General features: G+C 43.3%; 1 pseudogene; it reads left to right on the forward strand.

Annotated features, from left to right (window-relative positions):
* The first annotated feature begins 12,011 nt into the window (after window positions 1-12,011).
* Window positions 12,012-17,161, forward strand: LOC111981765 (protein mono-ADP-ribosyltransferase PARP9-like; annotated as a pseudogene).
* The last annotated feature ends 5,487 nt before the right edge of the window (window positions 17,162-22,648 follow it).

Consider the following 22,648-nt stretch of genomic DNA (forward strand, 5'->3'; position numbering starts at 1 on the left):
GCCTGAATACAGTTTCAGCTTGGTGCTACTCTGTGTGAGATTGTCTCTGGGCGCGAGCCTCCTTTTGCCTTTTAAGGCTCATAACGTTACATGTGGCCCCTGAATCTAGCTGGCATTGCTGTGGTTTTTTATTAAGTAGCAGAGTGACAAACCACTTTTTTCCTTTTGCACTCACTGCCCCTATGCACTCGCTAGCATATACATCCTCTGTGCTGTTGTTCCCTTCATCTGTGTTTGCTTCAATGGAGTGCACTTTACCCTCCTTTCTCTTGCTTTTCATGCAGACCCTTGCGAAGGGATTAGRTGTACCACAGGATTTGCATATTTTTCCATAGGCTGGGCAGTGTTCTTTTCCCCGTCTATGAGAAATGCCACAATATCGGCACGTATTGGGGTTGTCTACTGCAGAGTTGGCTGTAGTATTAGCATTAGCTGTGGCAAAGGGGAATTTCTTTACTGGCTGCCTGAATGTAGCATTGACATTGTCCATATGTTGCCTTTCTAGCTCCATGGACCTTATCAGTATATCAGTAAGCTCTGCTGCACGACATGTCTCCACTGCCAAGACCAGCGTCAGGTCACGTTCTCTCAGCAAACGTCTGCGGGTGCCCTCATCAGTTATGCAAGCACTATCTTATCTGTGATCAGTTCATCTCTTAAAGCACCATAGTCACATGTAGCTGCCTTTTCCCTTAGCCTAGTGACAAAGCTGTCAATGGACTCCCCGTCCCCCTGTTTGCAACAACCGAAAACATAACGCTCGTAGATAATGTTTTTTGCTGACTTAAAGTAATGTTCAAGAGCATCAAGAATAGCTGTTGCGTTACCTTGCTGAGCTGCTGTTAGGTTCAGGTTGTGTTTGTATACGTGTCGACATTCAGTTCCCATTATAGTCCTCAAAGTGGCAGCCACTACCTCATCGTCCTTTTCCAGAAGTCCCGTGGCTAGTCCTCCCATTCACCTCTAAACGTATATCAGTTCGTGCTCCAATCTCCGCTGAGCTTCATAACGGCGGGAGYGGGAATGTTCGCTSCCATGTCTAACCGGTGCTAACAACACTGAAGCTAGCTAGTAAACTCACTCTAGCTAAGGTCAATTCTGGCGAAGTTTTACTCAAATAAGCATTTTTTTGGTAAACCAGAACAGGTGACTCTAATTTGCGGAAAGCATGGTTAGTTATCCGACTCTGACACCATGTTTGAATGTTAAATGATGAGACAGAGGCATTGATGCGAGTAACCAGTCTTGTTCAGTACATTGCAATACCTCCAGGTATCTCAAGCACACCGGTAAAAACACTGGAGTTGCAATAATGAACATTTACCAACAGATGGCATCACTGTGCCATCTTACACCCATAACAATCTTTTTTTTTTAAATGTTATGTATATATTTAACCTTTATTTAACATGGCAAGTCCGTTAAGAACAATTTCTTATTTACAATGACGGCCTACCCCGTTCTAACCCGGACAACGCTGGGACAATTGCCAACATCTATTTGATGTTGTCTGGTCAAAAAGAGTATGACATTGTTGCCACCCGTAGCATTGAATGCAAGGAAAGCCAGCGTGCATTTGTACTCCTTTGATTTAAAAAACAAATAATAGCCAATCAGCGCTGAGCTAAACTGACTGAGATCAACTGTGAATGGACCTGGCGCACCCAAAAAAACGTGGACTTGGTTTCACACCATTCACATCAAAAGCAGAACATAATTTACATTTGCCTCTCATCCTCCGGTGGCTAGCTAGCTAAAATCTTTCCTTTCCTAAATTAGCCATGGATGGAGTAAGGGATTTTGACTTTTGACTTAATTCTTCTTACTGGCCAATGATTATAACGGTGTTTCTGATCCAACCATGAATACATATATTGTAATGTGCCCCTGGCCTGAGAGGAAAGAAGTTCAATATGTAGATACAGGAGATGTAGTAGGCTAAAGTTAACTAGCTGGCCTGACACATTGCTCGCCAGCCTAACTTCGTTTCATGGGCAACAATCATTTTAGCCAGGTAGCCTAGGAAAACTAAAACTAAAAGTGTGTACTGTGTGACAGAGTCAAAGACCATTTCCGCAACATGAAAGTGAAGAGGATGTCATTGTATCTCTACAAGTAGGGTGAGTCAACATGTTTTTTTCGACTTGCAACACACGCACACACAATAAATTAGTACCATGGACAGCCACATCATATTTAGCTTACGTTGATTGGACTAAATCGTTTTTTGTATCGTTTAGTTGTCACTATATTAAACTAAGCATAGGTGATTTAATGATGTTGAAATGTTGCAGTTGAAATGGTGCTGGAATAGTGGAGGCAGCTCCTGTTTTCTTTTCGACTTGTGGTAACTCGCTGTGTTTCTAAATCAATGGTTGTTTAGTTGTCCAAAAATGTCGGAAACCATGCTGTAGGTCATGTAACTGTTTGTTACATGCAAAATGCTTTGTGGACTTCACCAGACAGATGTTGCTCTCCGGTTTCTTGATGAAAAAAAGGTGTGGTTTAATTTATTCTACTATTGTGTCTTCTTATTGTCTCGGTCTTAGGTCTATTGTATCACTGTGGCAAGGCATATTGTATCACTAGGTCTATTGTATCACTGTGGCAAGGCATATTGTATCACTAGGTCTATTGTATCACTGTGGCAAGGCATATGAACTAACAGGTTATAGAGCACACAACGCAGTTATCACAAAACAGGTTGTAATGTGGCTTTTTCTCCTGGATTGGCTTCCCCAGTGATTTTACCCACGCACCGCTACTGGCTTTCAAATGAGAATGACAGATTTATAACACTCAAATCAGGCATTCTTGAAAGTCAGGACAATCCTTGTCCAGCAAAAAAACATAGTTGAAAACAAATATTTTGCAAGAAGTAGGCATTTAGAATTAAATGTGGAGTGGAACTTTATAGTTATGCGCGACATCACGTGATTCGGCAATCATAATTTATTCGTTTCCATCAACATTTTTTGCAATAATGAAAAATCCACCCCGTTCGAACGGATACAATTTGTCAATCTTTAGAAAATTTCTCCTGCTGTTTCCGTTACACTTGTCGCAATTATTTTTTGTTGTTGCGACATTGCTTTTGTCAAATAAACCTGTGTCAATGGAAACCTGCATACTGTTTCTTTGCAACGTTGCTTGTTTGTTTGATGTTAATAAGTAGCAATAACCACATTTCCATCCACATTTTTTCAGTACAATTTTATAAATGCTGACAGATCATTTGTTCGTTCGACATGGTGAGATCTTTTTGTGTAGGAAAATTAATTCTGCGAGAAATGCCAGTGGAAAACGCCTTTTTGCACAAATATTGATATAATAACCATCATACCATAGTAAACATGGAGTCACGCGATGACATGGTGTGTGGTCCTCGCAGTACGACACGGGAAACCATGACATTTAAAGTTGAACTAACAGCGTTATAGCAACATTACATCTTATTCAAAGCTGTTCATATACACCCACAGGAAGAATATTACACCTTTATTTTTTGTGAGCATGGTCATTTTCACGTTTTCATAAATTCATAGAATGTTTGGCAATTGTGAAAATTCTGTGGCAATATAGAGTGGGAACGCGGCCATGTGTTTGGACAATTAATAGACACTGTAGTGAATAAAAACGAATCAAAATATCTGTCTTGTTCAGAACCGGAGTATAGCAGACCGGTGCGCCACAGCCAATCCGAGCTAAAGTAGGCCTATATMCAAATAAGCCATTTGCCACACGGGCCTGCCATCGTTCACTTTGAACTGGACTGTGTGTTTACAGGCCGTAGCAACAGCGCAACTTTAGGTCATTAGAACGCATTCGCCAAAAGCCACAAAATACACCTGAATGGATTTCTGCAAATATGTAAATACCACGAGTCCTCTTACACTTGGGAACATCACAGTCCTATTGATCAAACAATCATGAAAAGGTAGTCCATCTCTCCCTCAGTTGTGTATATTGTAGRGACCCGCACAGACATGTGTTAGGCTATCAGTTGGTTGTGTTGTACTTACCAGTACCCAGTGTTCGCGGGTTCCGACATGCCAATCAACCTGCTATCTGCCAATCACGGGGATGCCTGGAATGTTCTGATGCCGGGCATCCTYGTGGTTGGCGGAGTGGCGTGGAGGGGGGTTGGGCAGGGGGACGGAGCATTGGAAGTTAAGACCAGGTTTAGCCATTGTTCTCTGTCTTATGTCTGGCCTTCACAAGAGAAGGTCACGGTTGGTTTATAGGGTATCCTTCATTTATTTGGCGTGGGCTGCGGCCAAACAGTAGCCTGTGTGAAGTTGGGTTAATAAACCGTAAATTCGTAAACTCCATCCTGTCTGGACAATTGTTCCTTTATGATCTAGTCAGGTCATTACAATATATGCACATAAACAACAGCAAGATCAACTAATGCTAGCCAGAGCGAGATGAGCTCAAATCTAGGGAAAACTAGATAAACCCTCCTCACTTTTTATAGTAGCCTGCTCGTTCTTCTGCAGCTTGCCTGCCAATGCAGGCTTGTCTCAAACCATGTTTTGACAACTGAATGGGAKCTTGCCTGCCCGCCCTTTTGATCGATGCCAAATACATTTGATTGACAACTGTGGACAAAGTTGTTCAAGTTCAGCATACCTAGCTAGCAAGCAAAGCGATTCACATTTCTTCCTAGTGTAAGAAATTGTATTAGATACTGGTAACTTGTTTTACAACTTCTCAACACAAGCTATACTTGGCACAACATGCACCCATCCCCACTATACCCCCACACTTTGTACCCTTATAAATAACCACAGACCCACACACCCATCCCCTCCCCCATGAATAGGCCCCTGTGAAAACAAACGCACATGCATTCTGCTCAAGGATGGGACTTTAAGACAAAGAACTGTGTGAAGAGCCAATGGAACGTCGACATCAGGCCCGGACAGGACTACCCACGACCCAGATCGACCAATKGGAAGGCCAGACTACAAGATCAACCTACTTTGCTTGTTGCCTATATAATCTGTACAAAATGTGTAGAGCGCCCTCTTTTCCGACGATTCCATACGAGTCAGACAGAAGGGGCCGTGCTGCACGATTTACTAAGATATTTTTACATGTGAATAAACGGCCTTATTATACAAATATCCACCTCGTCCTARGTCTCTACTTGATCTCCTGTCTCCAGTAAACGTTTTATCAACACTAGCTAACCAAATAGCACATGCATCTCTTGCTGTAGCCACCGAAAAATGACATGACATCCTCCCAGATGTTTAGCTAGCTAAAGTTAGGCTCCATGTTTTTAGCTTGTTAAATAAATAGCAAGCTACAACGCTAGACCAGGGGTGTCAAACTCAATCAATGCACGGGCCATATTACAAAAAACAACAAATTTGCAGGCCAGACATAGCCTATTTCTTTTTACCAAACAAATTGCAACTCCGATCTAAACTGGCCATTGTTTTATTTGAAAAATAGACCCCTTTATAATGCCCACTTATGTACATAGGCCAAACACATAGAAATATAACAACAGAACAAACCATAGAAAAACAACATAGAATGCTCACCCCAACTCACGCCCTGACCAACTAAAATAAAAACATAAAAAAGGAACTAAGGTCAGAACGTGACAAGTATTTAATAACTAGGGTTGTACATGTTGGGGAATATTCAGAGGTGGAAACTTCCCGTGGGAATATATGGGAAATATATGCAAATTAATATTAATACCATTTATAAATGTAGATGTTTTTTGCATTGGATATATTTACCATATCATATGGAGACAGAAACATAAACCTTTTACCTTATAATAAGTAGACATAATTGCAAATTATTAAATCCTTCCAGTGGAAAATAAAAATAAAAAATTGTTACGAATTGAACATTAATTAAATGAGTTGACTCTTCACATGGGATGATTTCACTGAACAACAAAAGGGAATATTGAATGATCCCTAATGATCCATCACATCTCCCCAAAACGGTTTCAACATGCATCTGTAAAATGATAGTCTTGAAAGGAAAGATTTGGTTGTCTTCCTCTCAGGCTTACATGCCTTCTCCCTGGACCTATGTCCACCTCTTGAACATTAGACTCTYAGGCCTCATCTTCACTGTCACTTTCCAACCTTGTTGAGGATGGCTCTTTGTCAGGCTCAAAAAGCCTCAAATTTGCCTGGATGGCCACCAATGTTTCAACCCTTGTATTGGTCAGCCTGTTGCGTGCATTGGTGTGTGTGTTCCCAAACAAGGACCAGTTGCGCTCTGAGGCGGCTGATGTTGGTGGGATTTGGAGGATGGAGGCAACAGGGGAAAGAGCCTCAGATCCACAAAGTCCCTTCCACCAGGTGGCTGATGAGATGTGTTGGCACGACTGCCATATTGCATCTCCATCCCAAAGCCCTTGCTTGGAAGTGTACTTCGCCAGACTGCCAATGACCTTTCCCTCATCCAGGCCAAGGTGGCAAGACACGGTAGTGATGACACCATGGACCTTGTTGATCTCTGCACCAGACAGAATGCTCTTGCCAGCATACTTGGGGTCCAAAATGTACGCTGCGGCATGTATGGGCTTCAGGCAGAAGTCTTTACGCTTTTTGATGTATTTCAGAACTGCAGTTTCCTCTGCTTGGAGCAACAGTGAAGTGGGCAGGGCAGTACGGATTTCTTCTCTTACATCTGCGAGCAGAGTCTGAACATCCGACAGGATGGCATTGTCTCCCTCAATCCGTGCAATGGCTACTGCTATAGGTTTCAGGAGTTTCAAGCTGCTTACCACTCTCTCCCAAAATACATAATCCAGGAGGATCCTCTTGATGGGGCTGTCCATATCGGCAGACTCCAAGAAATGGCCGTATCACAGAGACTCCTTCCCCTCCAGGAGAATGTCAAACATGATGACAACACCACCCCAACGGGTGTTGCTGGGCAGCTTCAATGTGGTGCTGTTATTCTTCTCACTTTGCTTGGTGAGATAGATTGCTGTTATAACTTGATGACCCTTCACATACCTAACGCTTGGCTCTCTTGTAGAGTGTATCCATTGTTTTCAGTGCCATGATGTCCTTGAGGAGCAGATTCAATGCATGAGCAGCACAGACAATGGGTGTGATGTGAGGGTAAGACTCCTCCACTTTAGACCAAGCATCCTTCATTTTCGCAGCACTGTCTGTCACCAGTGCAAATACCTTCTGTGGTCCAAGGTCATTGATGACTGCCTTCAGCTCATCTGCAGTGTAGAGACCGGTGTGTCTGTTGACCCTTGTGTCTGTGCTCTTGTAGAATACTGGTTGAGGGGTGGAGATGATGCAGTTAATTATTCCTTGCCCACGAARATTCGACCACCCATCAGAGATGATTGCAGTACAGTCTGCTTTCTCTGTAATTTGCTTGACCTTCACTTGAACTCTGTTGAACTCTGCATCCAGCAAATGAGTAGATAAAGCATGTCTGGCATGGATCACCTGTGCGGTTGAATGCAGCATTGCTGTATGGCTCCCTCAAAATGTATTGTACACTGAACAAAGATTAAAAAACGCAATATGCAACAATTTTAAAGATTTTACTGAGTTACAGTTCATATAAGGAAATCAGTCAATTGAAATAAATTCATTAGGCCCTAATCTATGGATTCCACATGACTGGGAATACAGGTATGCATCTGTTGGTCACAGAAAGAAGTAAGGGCGAGGATCAGAAAACCATTCAGTATCTGGTGAGACCACCATTTACCTCATGCAGCACATCACCTTCGCATTGAGTTGATCAGGCTGTTGATTGTGGCCTGTGGAATGTTGTCCCACTCCTCTTCGATGGCTGTGCAAAGTTGCTGGATATTGGCGGGAACTGGAACACGCTGTCGTACACGTCGATCCAGAGCATCCCAAACATGCTCAATGGATGACATGGCTGGTGAGTATGCAGGCCATGGAATAACTGGTACATTTTCAGCTTCCAGGAACTGTGTACATTATCATGCACATGAGGTGATGGCGGCGAATYAATGGCACGACAATGGGCCTCAGGATCTCGTCACGGTATCTCTGTGCATTCAAATTGCCATCGATAAAATGCAATTGTGTTCATTGTCCGTAGCTTATGCCTGCCCATACCATATCCCTACCGCCACCATGGGCACTCTGTTCACAACGTTGGCATCAGCAAACCACTCGCCCACACAACGCCATACACACACTCTGCCATCTGCCCGGTACAGTTGAAACCGGGATTCATCTGTGAAGGGCACACTTCTCCAGCATGCCAGTGGCCATCGAAGGAGAGCAGTTGCTCACTGAAGTCAGTTATGACGCCGAACTGCAGTCAGGTCAAGACCCTGGTGAGGACGACGAGCACATAGATGAGCTTCTCTGAGACAGTTACTGACAGTTTGTGCAGAAATTCTTCAGTTGTGCAAACCCACAGTTTCATCAGCTGTTCAGGTGGCTGGTCTGAGACAATACCGCAGGTGAAGAAGTCCGGATGTGGAGGTCCTGGGCTGGCGTGGTTACACATGGTCTGCGGATGTGTGGCCAGTTGGACATACTGCCAAATTCTCTAAAACAACATTGGAGGCGGCTTATGGTAGAGAAATTAACATTACATTATCTGGCAACAGCTCTGGTAGACATTCCTGCAGTCAGCATGCCAATTGCATGCTCCCTCAAAACTTGAATATCTGTGGCATTGTGTTGTGTAACAAAACTGCACATTTTAGAGTGGCCTTTTATTGTCCTTAGCACAAGGTGCACCTGTGTAATGACCATGCTGTTTAATCAGCTTCTTGATATACCACACCTGTCAGGTGGATGAATTATCTTGGCAAAGGAGAAATGCTGACTAAGAGGGATGTAAACAAATTTGTGCACAACATTTTAGATAAATTAGCTTGTTGTGCATATGGAACATTTCTGGGATATTTTATTTCAGCTCATGATACATGGGACAGGCACTCCATGGAAGAAGTTTGACACCCTTGACCTATAGCTAGCTACCGACACCATATAGATAATTGTTGATAATTAATTCATACTGTACTCACCTGATGGTCAAACGTTGGTATGTCAAGCTGTGTTAGCTGGGGCTAGATAGTCTTGAACGATCCTTGTACAGTACTGTAGGCACAACACACACACCTGTTTGGATTGGTATGATAACTAGCTAACGTTAGCTTTAGCTCGATGCTTGGTGGCTTTTAATATAAGCTTCCTGTCTTGTCTGTCAGTAAAGCCACCAAGCATCGAAGGCAGCTAACTAACGTTACTTGTTGGTGGTGTAAGAAATGCTGTTTTTATTGACCTTAACACATAGCTATAATATTGTTATAATGGCTTCCTTATTAAAGCAGACTTTGTTGTGACACTTTGCTACACCCCACAGTTAAACACGTTCTGCCTTTAACAGATACTAACCTCACACCCACACACAGAGACGGATGGCTGACTCAGACCTTTCATGAGCACTGATAAGGCGGGGGGCGCTCTGACCTCGGGCGCCAGCTGCTGGTGTCGGCAATAACATCTTGTGACTGCAGAAACACACAGGCAGGCATGCCACTACACGAGCACGCACATGCACACACACACACACCCTTGTTTCAGGCTGGGTTTCCAAGAACAAAGAACAGTGCCAAGAACCAATGGGACATTGACACCAGCCTGGAGGGGACGGGCCTCCACTTACAACGACCAGTCAGGAGCACGAACTACCAGAATCTACCTACGTCATTCACTGTATAAAATGCACTGCACACCATGTTTCGGGGCTCCCTTCTGCTAGTTCCCTCTGAGCTAAATGAACGAGTCCGTGCACGCTTTGCCAGATATCTTTACCTCTGAAATAAACTGCCTTTACTATACCTTATCCACCTCGTCCAGCGTCTCAACTTGGTCTCATTTCTCAAGTAACGATTTGTCAACAGTGGCCCTTATTTATAAAGAACCTGGCGAAAGCTAGCTCGCTGTAGCGATGGTCAGATAGTCACACAGCTGTTACTTTGAAAACAGCTATCAAACATATCCTGTTGCAGCCAATGACGTATATAAACCCCCACACGGTCTCAGTTCATGAATTCAATCTTGTGGACGACATAAGAAAAAACTATTAATGCAGTCAAAATTATTATCATTTTTAGTTGTTTAAATTCAGCTATCGATTGAACGAGCGGTACAAGGATCTGATCCAAATTTAATATTATTGTGAACTTGTGAGCGATATTATTGACTACTGTAACTTTGTTTAACCAGGTAAGTCATGTCAGTTTACTTTCAGTTTTGATTATAACCTAGTATCAAGGTCACAATGTTGTTCCAGCGAAAACAGCTAGATCTGCAAACCTGACATCTATCAAAAGTAAATGTAATTGATAAAATATTGTAACGACCCTGGGTTTATAAGCGCGGGTATCGACTCTGCCGCACAAGCACGCTCGTGATACAATGTTTTGAGGATCACTGTACATGGAGTATAAAACCTCAGCCATGTAACAGTGTTCACTGGACTTGGTGATTGCGAAATGCAACCTAAGCTCCTCCCACTGGTCCAAAATGCGTGAAACCGCAGGTTCAATGGAGAGCCAGCGTGTGGCACATACCTTGGTTATCTGTAAAGGTTTCTCCCCACAGTTGATGGTCTCATATATGGCCTTATAGGCCTCCCTGCGCTTTAGAGACACTGAAAACCAGTTATATGTTTCTCGTACCAAGTACTCCATACTACGGGGGATGGTGTCATTGGAAGCATGAGACTGGCACACACAGCGAATAAGAACCAGATATTTGAGGCCATACTCCTTCTTCAGCACTTTATGGACCCCATTGTTAATCCCCGTCATAACAGAGGCATTGTCAGTCCCTATCCCCAGGAGTTTCTCTTTTTTAAGACAACACTTCTCGAGGAAAGCCACAACAGCACGCAATATAGATTTGGCATCTCCTCCCTCCAACTCAACAAGCACCAGAAATGTTGATACAATTGTCTGCTTGGTGTCACTAAAGTACCTTATCACAACCCCCAGGTACTTAGAAACACTTACATCTGTGGACTCATCGAGGAGGAAGCTGAAACTCTGGTCACCCACATCTGCGACCATCTTTTTCAGAAAGTATGGTGCTAGAAAACCATMAATCATTTCTGTGCACTTTGTCCTGTGCATTTTGAAGTGGGTAGCAGCAGTGGAGTCTGAGAAAGCAYCTCTACATGCTTCTCCAATGTGATCACATGCCAGCATGGAACAGTGTTCAGCGATAGCTAATGCCATGGTGACTGGCCTCAGCCTTTTTTGCAGAGTCAATTTTTTAAACCATAAATGGCAGCTTGTTTTGGGTGGAACTGTCATAGGCTTTGCCTTCTGAGGATGTTTTTGAGTTGTCATGTGTTTTTTTACATCGCTAAGTTTGGCGTAGAAATCAGCATTACAATACCGGCAGTATGCCCATGTATCATCTCCAATAAACGGCTTCAACCAGCCTTTGAATTCAGGGTTTGATTCCCACTCCTTTCTGTATTTTTGAGTGTACAGTTTAGACTGAGACATGATGAGCAAGCCAGCTAGATGTTTAGCTTATGTCACAGAGAGGCACACACACAGTGGACAAGGTGAGTAAGTGCCTGAGGCTGTGTGAGTCAAAAMCAGTGATTTATTTGTGTGCAGTGATTTATTTTAGACAAAGAACATTTTACATTTACATCCCGCCCTGAATGTAAGCCAGGGTGGGATCAGCCAGCGCTGGCTTCCCGCATGCGCGATTCATTTGCAGTCTGGACGTGGAGGGGTGAACATCTCCTGCTCTGACTGCAGCTGGGAGGGACTGCTGCGCGAGGACTGGGCCGCCTGTGAGTGCTTTGGGACGGGGCCCACGGCAGCACCCGCTGCTCGTTGAGAAGAGTAAGAACGATACGTGCTTTCACGTCAGAGTCTCCAAAAGTCTCCAATAACACCAGAAAAAGACACTAGATTTGTCGCTAGTCGATTTTTTAAATATGTGTCGCTAAAGGGGTCTAAGTACTCGCTAAATATAGCAACAATGTCGCTAAGTTGGCAACACTGGATCAGACCTTGCAACCACAACAGTGCGTGTGCTTGGCCGGTGAGCTCGTTCCTATAAGACGTTGAGTTGCAAGCTAGCGCGAGAGTATTGTTACGTCATGTAACATTATCTTACACTCAAAAGTTCTCCTTATTCCTCAGATCAACATTGGATTCCCTGTGCTGTGTGAGTCCTGGCCAAGATAGAGAAGATCCTTCTGGAGGAGGAGTTGGTGAGCATCCTGGGCCAATGTGGACCAGCTCTGACTAATGTTCTGCATAGCAAGTTTGGATGCACTGCCGTGCTCCATGATGTGGGTATCGGTGCAGGGAAATTCAAGAAGCCAGGTGAGGAAAGGTTTTCTACCCAGCTGTCAAAGGGCCTCAAAGTATCGGTATGAAAAGATGACCTCACCACTCATAAAGTAGATGCTGTGGTCAACGCAGCCAATGTGAACCTCAGTCATGGGGGAGTACAGAAAGCTTTACGGAAAGTTGTTAACGGGAAATGCCATTGTTGCCAGACCTGGACGCTTACCATGCAAGAAGATCATTCATGCTTTGGGTCCATGCCTTCCATACAAACCAATGCAATATCAAGTTGCTGATGCCATGCCAGAACTCTCAAAGACTGTTAAAAGCATTCTAAAGATGGTAGAGCAAGAGAAGCTGCAGTCTGTCGCCATTCCGGCCATACGTTCTGGCCTGTTCAACTTTCCCTTGCCTATCTGTGCAGATGTCATTGTTCAAACCCTGAAAATGTACCATGATCAATATTACTCCGGAGCTCCTTTAGAGGTTCGCCTGGTCAATCACGATGAACTAACAGTCAGGGAGATGGAGAGAGCATACAGTCAGATTCTGGGGTTCTCGGGTTCACACAGTCAAGCAGCGGTGGCTCAGAGACAGGCTCCATACAGACAAGATGTTACAAACTATGGGAAAGGCTCCACCAAACCCTTAACACCCACGGTTCAGTTTGGGAATGTCAGTCTGAACATTAAAAAGGGGCACATTGAAGAAGAGAAGGTAAGACATTCGAAATTATGTCCTCTCCTGAAATAAATGTATGACGACACAAAATATTTAACTTCTAAGAATTCTATACAGTAATGTTTATTCATAAAATGATTAAATGTGTCAACTGCTGTGAAGAGAGGGCACTATTACTAATTTACTCATTCTTTACAGGTCGACGTCATTGTGAATACAACACAACAAGATCTCAAGTTAGCCGTCGGGGAAATCTCAAAAGCTATATCACAGAAGGCAGGCAGCGAAATGCAAAAGGAAATAGTAAAAGCACATTATTCACATGTTTTAAATGGAGATATTATTGAAACGAAAGGATGTAAACTAAACTGCTCCTCTGTGTACCACAATGTGTGTGCACAAAGAAATGAATATTCAGCTGATAAGGTATGATAAAGTTTATATGTAGGCATATTTCTTTTTTTTTTGTCAGATAACTACTGAACTGCTCTCTCCCGTTTTGTGTTTTCCAGATCCTCTACAATGTGGTGTTAGGATGTTTAAGAATGGCAGCGACAAGTGGACAAAGGTCAGTCTCTCCCTGCTATTGGTACAGGGCAGCTAGGATTCCATAAACAGGAGGTTGCCAAGATCATTGCCGGTGCTGTGGTGGCGGCTGCCCAGAACCTCCAAGAGATGAGGATGGATATCTATGTTGTCGTTTATCCATCTGACAATGATACATTTCAGGTGATGTAACAAACTACAAAAGTTCTGCTCTTTGCAATCATGCCGTCACACTTTGAGACTAACATTATGCTACAATTCATGATTATGCTCTTTTCCACAGGCTTTTGAAGATCAACTAAAATCTCACCAAGACGCAATGAAATATCCTAGCTCCTCCAACAGTGCCCCCTCTCATGGTGAGCTCCCAGTCAAAAGAAGTAGGCTAAGTGGTTGATACCAGACATTATACAACATACAGTATGGTACAATGTTCTTTCATGTGATACAACATTATATTGATACAACATACAGTATTTTTTTTTATCTACAGTTAGTAAACCAGCTCATGCAGCATTTTAGATTTTTAACAGACTTATGCTTTCATGTCTCGTCTGCAAGGATTTGGCCATGCAACTGATCAGTATGAGTCTCCAAGGGGAGGCGCAACACCGCATATCGAGCTCAGCAGTGCCCACTGTGACACGTTGAGGAAGGCCACATTTTGGCTCACTTTTATAATGTCCTCTGATAGCTTCACCATTCACAACAATTTCATCCAGTGCTTTGGCCAGACAGAGTTTGATGAGTTGCTGTCCTTTCAGACCAAGTGGAAGGTTTCCATCGAGAAGAACTTAAAAGATGGCTGTCCCAGCATCACCATCCAGGGGGCTTTTAGAGGTGTAAGAGCTGCTGTGTTAGAGGTGGAAGCCATGTGCTGCAAAGTCCAAGAGGATTTTGCAAAAGAACTGGAGAATTTGATGGGCCTGAAATATCCCACCAGTTCCCCAAGAAAGCCTGTAAACGACAACAGTTTGGAACATAGAGAAATACAATTCKATTTTTCTGGGTTTCTAATTGTCAGGGTGAGTGTCAACACAAGAAACAACAGATTTAACATTAAAATATATAATCTTTGATAACTGATTTAAGTATGGTTATGGCTGATGTGTTACAGGTTGAGAAGGTGGAGAACCGTACTCTGAGGCAGCTCTTTGACCTTAAGAAGTTGCAGAAGTCTCCTCAGCGGATGTACCAGCACCTGCCAGCATAATTCTGTGACCTGCTCAGCAGAGTGGGTTTCCAGAAGGAGTTCGCACCACCTGATGGTAAGGCAGAAGCCAGAAAAATACATTGAATAACATTCTATTAGTTCTAATGACATTCATTCTATGAATTGGAATTAATTATATGTATTCACCCCTCTGTAGACACTAAAGAATAGCTCCAAGATAGTTGTCAAGTAATAATTACTTCAGAAATCATAATATGCAGGTTTTAAACTTTCAATTAGGCCTTTTGAGTCAAAGCACATACAGTGAGGGAAAAAAGTATTTGATCCCCTGCTGATTTTGTACGTTTGCCCACTGACAAAGAAATTATCAGTCTATAATTTTAATGGTAGGTTTATTTGAACAGTGAGAGACAGAATAACAACAAAAATATCCAGAAAAATGCATGTCAAAAATGTTATAAATTGATTTGCATTTTAATGAGGGAAATAAGTATTTGACCCCTTCTCAATCAAAAAGATTTCTGGCTCCCAGGTGTCTTTCATACAGGTAACGAACGGAGATTAGGAGCACACTCTTAAAGGGAGTGCTCCTAATCTCAGTTTCTTACCTGTATAAAAGATACCTGTCCACAGAGAGCAATTCAATCAATCAGATTCCAAACTCTCACCATGGCCAAGACAAAAGAGCTCTCCAAGGATGTCAGGACAAGATTGTAGACCTACACAAGGCTGGAATGGGCTACAAGACCATCGCCAAGCAGCTTGGTGAGAAGGTGACAACAGTTTCTGTGATTATTCGCAAATGGAGAAACACAAAAGAACTGTCAATCTCCCTCAGCCTGGGGCTCCATGCAAGATCTCACCTCGTGGAGTTGCAATGATCATGAGAACGGTGAGGAATCAGCCAAGAACTACACAGGAGGATCTTGTCAATGATCTCAAGGCAGCTGGGACCATAGTCATCAAGAAACAATTGGTAACACACTATGCCGTGAAGGACTGAAATCCTGCAGCGCCCGCAAGGTCCCCTGCTCAAGAAAGCCCATATACATCCCCGTCTGAAGTTTGCAAATGAACATCTGAATGATTCAGAGGACAACTGGGTGAACGTGTTTGTGGTCAGATGAGACCAAAATGGAGTTCTTTGGCATCAACCCAACTTGCCGTGTTTGGAGGAGGAGGAATGCTGCCTATGACCCCAAGAAACCATCCCCACCGTCAAACATGGAGGTGGAAACATTATGCTTTGGGGGTGTTTTTCTGCTAAAGGGACAGGACAACTTCACCGCATCAAAGGACGATGGACGGGGCCATGTACCGTCAAATCTTGGGTGAAAACCTCCTTCCCTCAGCCAGGGTATTGAAAATGGGTCGTGGATGGGTATTCCAGCATGACAATGACCCAAAACACACAGCCAAGGCAACAAAGGAGTGGCTCAAGAAGAAGCACATTAAGGTCCTGGAGTGGCCTAGCCAGTCTCCAGACCTTAATCCCATAGAAAATCTGTGGAGGGAGCTGAAGGTTCGAGTTGCCACACGTCAGCCTCGAAACCTTAATGACTTGAAGAAGATCTGCAAAGAGGAGTGGGACAAAATCCCTCCTGAAGATGTGTGCAAACCTGGTGGCCAACTACAAGAAACGTCTGACCTCTGTGATTGCCAACAAGGGTTTTGCCACCAAGTACTAAGTCATGTTTTGCAGAGGGGTCAAATACTTATTTCCCTCATTAAAATGCAAATCAATTCATAACATTTTTGACATGCGTTTTTCTGGATTTTTTTGTTGATATTCTGTCTCTCACTGTTCAAATAAACCTACCATTAAAATTATAGACTGATCATTTCTTTGTCAGTGGGCAAACGTACAAAATCAGCAGGGGATCAAATACTTTTTTCCCTCACTGTACCTATCCCTGGTGTGTAAAAGATACATAACACAACCGTTACAAAAGGGTTTTGTATTGTAATGGAGTCCATTTTCTCTTACATGCTGTAATAAAATGTTACTTTCATCTATAGAACAAAAGCTTGGAAAGGGCATCTACTTCAGTAGCAGTGTGTCTGGAGCAGAGAAGTTGTGGCTGAAGAGCTTCGCTGATGAAGAGAGTACATGTACTTCATTGAGGCAAAGGTGCTGACTGGGAATTCAACGGCTGGCTCTCCAGATCTTATTGTGCCACCTCCCTTTGGCAGAGACCCTCTCACCCTGTATGACAGCGTTGAAGAAGGTCTAGCCACCTTTGTCATTTTCAATGGTCACCAGGCCCTACCTAAATATCTGATCACCTGCAAAAAGCATTCATCATAATTTATGTAGCTAGAACCCTTACGTGGTTGGGTCGATAATCTGAAATAATTGTCTCATTAAATAATATTGTTTTAAAAGAAACATATTGATCTTTATTTTCTTCAGTGATTGTCTATTCTATTAATATATGCAGGAAAACTGGATTTGATCCACCAATTTTTTAAATTCTGAAATATTTGCATCATACTGGTCTTTAGTTTTAAATCATTTCTCAGCCGTGTAGCRAACGCTTCATGCTGTCTGGTCTCTAGAGATTTAAATTCCTACCATTTCAACGTGCAGCCACCGCTCCACGTTTTTCTGGTCTCTATTGTCTAACGATTCGTGACGTCCGGCTTACCGTCTGCCTATTTGGTCTAATGTAAATTCTTCAGCGAGTCCTTTTAAACACTTGGGGAAAAAGAGCATTCCCTCCTTTTGTCATAATGTCTGTGCTCACGTGTGCGTGGTTACTGACTGGGTAAAACTTTACATGAAAGACAATTCTCTCATTTAGAAGGCTACGGTCACATTTCATTTTCTCACAAATAGTTTCATATTTAATCAGATCAGTTCCACAACATTTAGATGTAAATCTGATAACTGGAACGTCTACATTTGTAGAGTTACCGTTATTTGGTTATACCATCCTTAATGATATCACACAACAACAACTTATTTGACATGATTATTGTTTTGAGCCCCACGAACCATTTACCACATTATATACGTTAGAAATGTCCAACGTTTTTATGTCACAGTACTGCAAAGTCTCTGTGGTAACAAAGGGATTTTTAACTTACATTTCTAAACTCTGGTGGGAGAGGGGGGGGGGGGGGGGCTGGATCTGGTGCCATATGATCCTCACCCGAGAGGGAAAGTCTTGACAATTCTATACTGTTACAGGCTTGTCTTGTAAGACTTAGTCATAAATCTGAGCGTTAGGATTTATGACCTGCTTGGGCGCGACCACAGTCCTGTGTTTTCGATCGGCAGGAATTTAGCTCAGTGGGAAGTGCAGAAAGGAACAGAGAGTGGTGGCGATATCAGCTTTCTTGGTCTACACAGATGAGCTAAATTACTTTTTACAACTCTGTTCCCAGGGCCTGTTTCTGCACATCTGCTAATTGTCACAAAGATAAAAATATGTACTTTCTATAAAAGGCGAAACTTAGCTCTGTTCATTGAGCTTTTGAACTCTGACTATTCTTAGTGATGGTTGATTGCTTCATTTTTGCAAATCTTATAATAAAGTTGTTTTGAAGAATACAGTCTCTCCTTTTGGTTAGAATTATCAACACATTTGATTGACAACTAAAAGATATGTTAACTTCACATTTCTTGCTAGCTAACCAAATAACACCTGCAGCATCTCTAACTGTTACCCAACAAAAAAAACTATATGAGGGGGAAAAGTCGGTCACTCATCCACTCCTCCAATGACATGGCATCCTCCCAGCAGGGAGTGCAACTGCGACCCACTGGCCATTGTTTTATTAGAAAAAATATGACCCTTTATAATGTCCACTTGTATGTAGGATGCTGTATATAGCAATTTAACATATTAAAACAAAATAGCTAAAAAAATATTTGCCCCGCCTTTGCTGCTATGCTTGCAGATGTGCATGATATGCTGTGACCCAAATTAAAAACAATTTAATAACTCCAAATAACTAAAAAGTAGCTATAGGTTGTTGTAACATTTCAACTTAAAACATGTTTTTCATTTTTTTGCACTGCATGGATCATTGGTGCGGTTGAATGCATCGTTGCTGTATGGTGCACTCAAAATGTCATGTAGTTGAGTAGCCAACCTAGGCTACTGCTCAAATGTTGCTGTAACAGGCCTACATGTTTCTCTTTTGAATGGTGTTTTGTTGCAGGTTTTGTTTTTTGGTTATTCATTGTCGAGCTTTAAAAACCGAAGGCAGGCTGCAACATTTTAGTAGGCTAGCTAGGACTGTGGCATGTGTCTGTACACTTTCCCTCCACTGCAGCGCTGTAAACAGGACACACGAAAGCAGCGCAGTTGAAGTTGAATTAACTATACAAGTGCATCAGGCTGTAATTTCATAAAGTAGAAGACTCAACTGTTGACTCATTTATACTCACTTATGTGTGTCTAATTCGGACGGCGGGCCTTGTGTTTGACACGTATGCTAGCCTATTAGCCACATTATGACTGACTTGTGATCATTGCCCTTGCTAGTTTGATTGTATTGACACTCCCAGCCTTAGTTACAGTTGTCCGTTTTTGTTCAAAATATTGAGTCATTGAAACTGAAACAGTGCATCCCGAACGGGTGGTGGCAGCAAACAATGTACCAGCTGCGATTTACAACCTGATAGCAATATTTTGGGACTAGCAAGTAATGCATTGAACTGCATCCATCTATTCTGCCAACAATGCCTTACTGTACATCATGGAATTTTGAGTCAAATATAACCTATTTATAAAAACTCTTATAAAGTTGGTTTTGAAACAAACAGGGAATTTTATATTTATGACTTATATTATGATTGTCTGTTTCATATCTGCTCCAATTCCTTTCAGCCTCGAATTAGTCCTTACTGAAGTTTTTCTTGGTAAGCACTTCTCATGTGTGTGTTTGTCAGATCTCTGCAAATGTTGAAGTAAGCCAAGTATTTAACCTTGATCGAATGAACCCCATGAATATGTGATACATTAATTGATAATTGATGACAAGATAAACTGATTATGCGCAACTCAACTACAATGAGTTGAGTTCCGGCGCCGAAAAAGAGATGGCCGCCTCGCTTCGCGTTCCTTGGAAAATATGCAGTATTTTATTTTTTTATGTGTTATTTCTTACATCGGTACCCCAGGTAATCTTAGGTTTCATTACATACAGTCGGGAGGAACTACTGAATATACGATTAACGTCAACTCATCATCGTTCCTACCAGGAATATGACTTTCCCGAAACGGATCCAGTGTTTTGCCTTCCACCCAATACAATGGATCTGATCCCAGGACGGACACTTCCCACGCTCTACCAATAAAGTCTGCTCACTAGTCTCCATAACAAATACTCTTGAAAATGTTTCCAAATCTTTCCTATTTAGTCTCAGTAAAGGAGTATGGTGTGTATGAAGTTCACATTTGTTGGCAGATAAGTATTGAATACTCGAGCTAAAAAACTATTAGTTGCGAGATAATCTTCTCTCTCAGTCCTTTTGTCGCACCCATCCCATCCTCCTCTCTGTCTCCTAGTTCAACGGTGGTGCCTGCGTCGGGCGGTCAGACGGTGTACCAGAACAAGGTGTTGCTCAGAGCGCTCCCGTCTGTCCACGCTGCGATGGTTGGGAGCTGGAACTGGGGCTACTCCAACCATGCCAGGCGCGGGGAGTAGTACGGTCTTCTCCGGTCCGCTAATGTGCAGTCAACGCTTGTACCACCCTCGACCGGGGGCCTGGACAAGTCTACCTCCCCTCCCCCTGGGCAGATATGTCAACCCTCACTCTGTAGGACACGCTGTCACCTCACGTAGGCATCGGGCCCCACGACCTAAACCCAGGTAACTTGGGTAATGTGGGTAACCGTCACTATGCAACCATGATAGCTTAGCATTGGGATTTCAGTCATACATTTTTGTTTCCAACTAAATGTAAATTGTGGGCTGAATGTGAGAGACGGTGTCCCCCCGGACCCCGCCCCCCCCAAATGGCACCTTGTCTTCCTATTCTCAATGTAGTGCACTACTTTGACTAGGGCTCTGGCCAAAAGTAGTCGCACTATATGGGAATAGGGTGCAGAATGATGCCTACGCAGACAGTCTTACATATCCCAATGCGTGTACACTAAACTTACCGCTTTTAACCCTAACCTATCTCTTATTCTTATCTTAAATTTTTTTTAAACTGCATTGTTTGGTTAGGGGCTCGTAAGTAAGGGCAATTTCACTGTAAAGGTCTACACCTGTTGTATTCAGCCGTGGGTCCGCTATGTGACAAATTAAATTTGATAACCTAAGAGTTTTCAATGTGTCTTGGGTCTCTGACTCTCCTTCCTCTCTGCTCATCCCTCCATCCCAGGATTCCAGTCTCCCAGTGGCCGGTGTTTTGTGTGGGGACATGAAAGAACGATTAAGAATGACTCCACCTCCGCTGGACGTCGTAAATCATGCTCGGACGCATGGTCCAATGGGTCAGGGCACAAGGACGACAAGAGCGGGGGCCACTGGAACAACCATTCCACCTGGAGCCGTCAATTAGTAAGGTTGACACATCTCTCTCTGGAGTCCAAGTTCAATTGGCTCGGCCTTTATTTTTGTTGACGTTGAGTGAATGTATGACTTAGCTGACAAGGAGAGGAGTAAGGATACGGAGGGACCGTCCCCATAAATGTGTTGTATGGCTGAGTGGCGTCCTCGTAGTGTCAAGGTCCTCTAGTAGTTTGTCGATGTCTTCTCAATCCCTTTTCATATTTTCTGATAGTAGGTAGGAATGTATCCTCTCCAATATCTCTCATCTGATGATGGTTAAGGTGGTCCATTTTATTAGGATCTCTCGAAAACATCTCCACCACCTACGTACCTACTCTCTACAATTCGCGTGAGTGGGAGGTGACAACTTTTTCAGCCGCTGATCCTCAACACTGGGGCCCCACAAGGGTGCGTTCTGAGCCCTCTCCTGTACTCCCTGTTCACCCACGACTGCGTGGCCATGCACGCCTCCAACTCAATCATCAAGTTTGCGGATGACACTACAGTGGTAGGCTTGATTACCAACAACGACGAGACGGCCTACAGGGAGGAGGTGAGGGCCCTCGGAGTGTGGTGTCAGGAAAATAACCTCACACTCAACGTCAACAAAACAAAGGAGATGATTGTGGACTTCAGGAAACAGCAGAGGGAGCACCCCCTATCCACATTGACGGGTCAGTAGTGGAGAAGGTGGAAAGTTTTAAGTTCCTCGGTGTACACATCACGGACAAACTGAATTGGTCCACCCACACAGACAGCGTTGTGAAGAAGGCGCAGCAGCGCCTCTTCAACCTCAGGAGGCTGAAGAAATTCGGCTTGTCACCAAAAGCACTCACAAACTTCTACAGATGCACAATCGAGAGCATCCTGTCGGGCTGTATCACCGCCTGGTACGGCAACTGCTCCGCCCACAACCGTAAGGCTCTCCAGAGGGTAGTGAGGTCTGCAGAACGCATCACCGGGGCAAACTACCTGCCCTCCAGGACACCTACACCACCCGATGTCACAGGAAGGCCATAAAGATCATCAAGGACAACAACCACCCAAGCCACTGCCTGTTCACCCCGCTATCATCCAGAAGGCGAGGTCAGTACAGGTGCATCAAAGCAGGGACCGAGAGACTGAAAAACAGCTTCTATCTCAAGGCCATCAGACTGTTACAGCACCACTAACATTTAGCGGCGCTGCAACATACTGACTCAACTCCAGCCACTTTAAAAATGGGAATTGATGGAAATTATGTAAAAAATGTACCACTAGCCACTTTAAACAATGCCACTTAATATAATGTTTTACATACCCTACATTACCCATCTCATATGTATATACTGTACTCTATATTATCTACTGCATCTTGCCATCTTTATGTAATACATGTACCACTAGCCACTTTAAACTATGCCACTTTA

The sequence above is a fragment of the Salvelinus sp. IW2-2015 genome, linkage group LG20 (genome assembly GCF_002910315.2).
Source record: "Salvelinus sp. IW2-2015 linkage group LG20, ASM291031v2, whole genome shotgun sequence".
Taxonomy (NCBI): Eukaryota; Metazoa; Chordata; class Actinopteri; order Salmoniformes; family Salmonidae; genus Salvelinus; species Salvelinus sp. IW2-2015.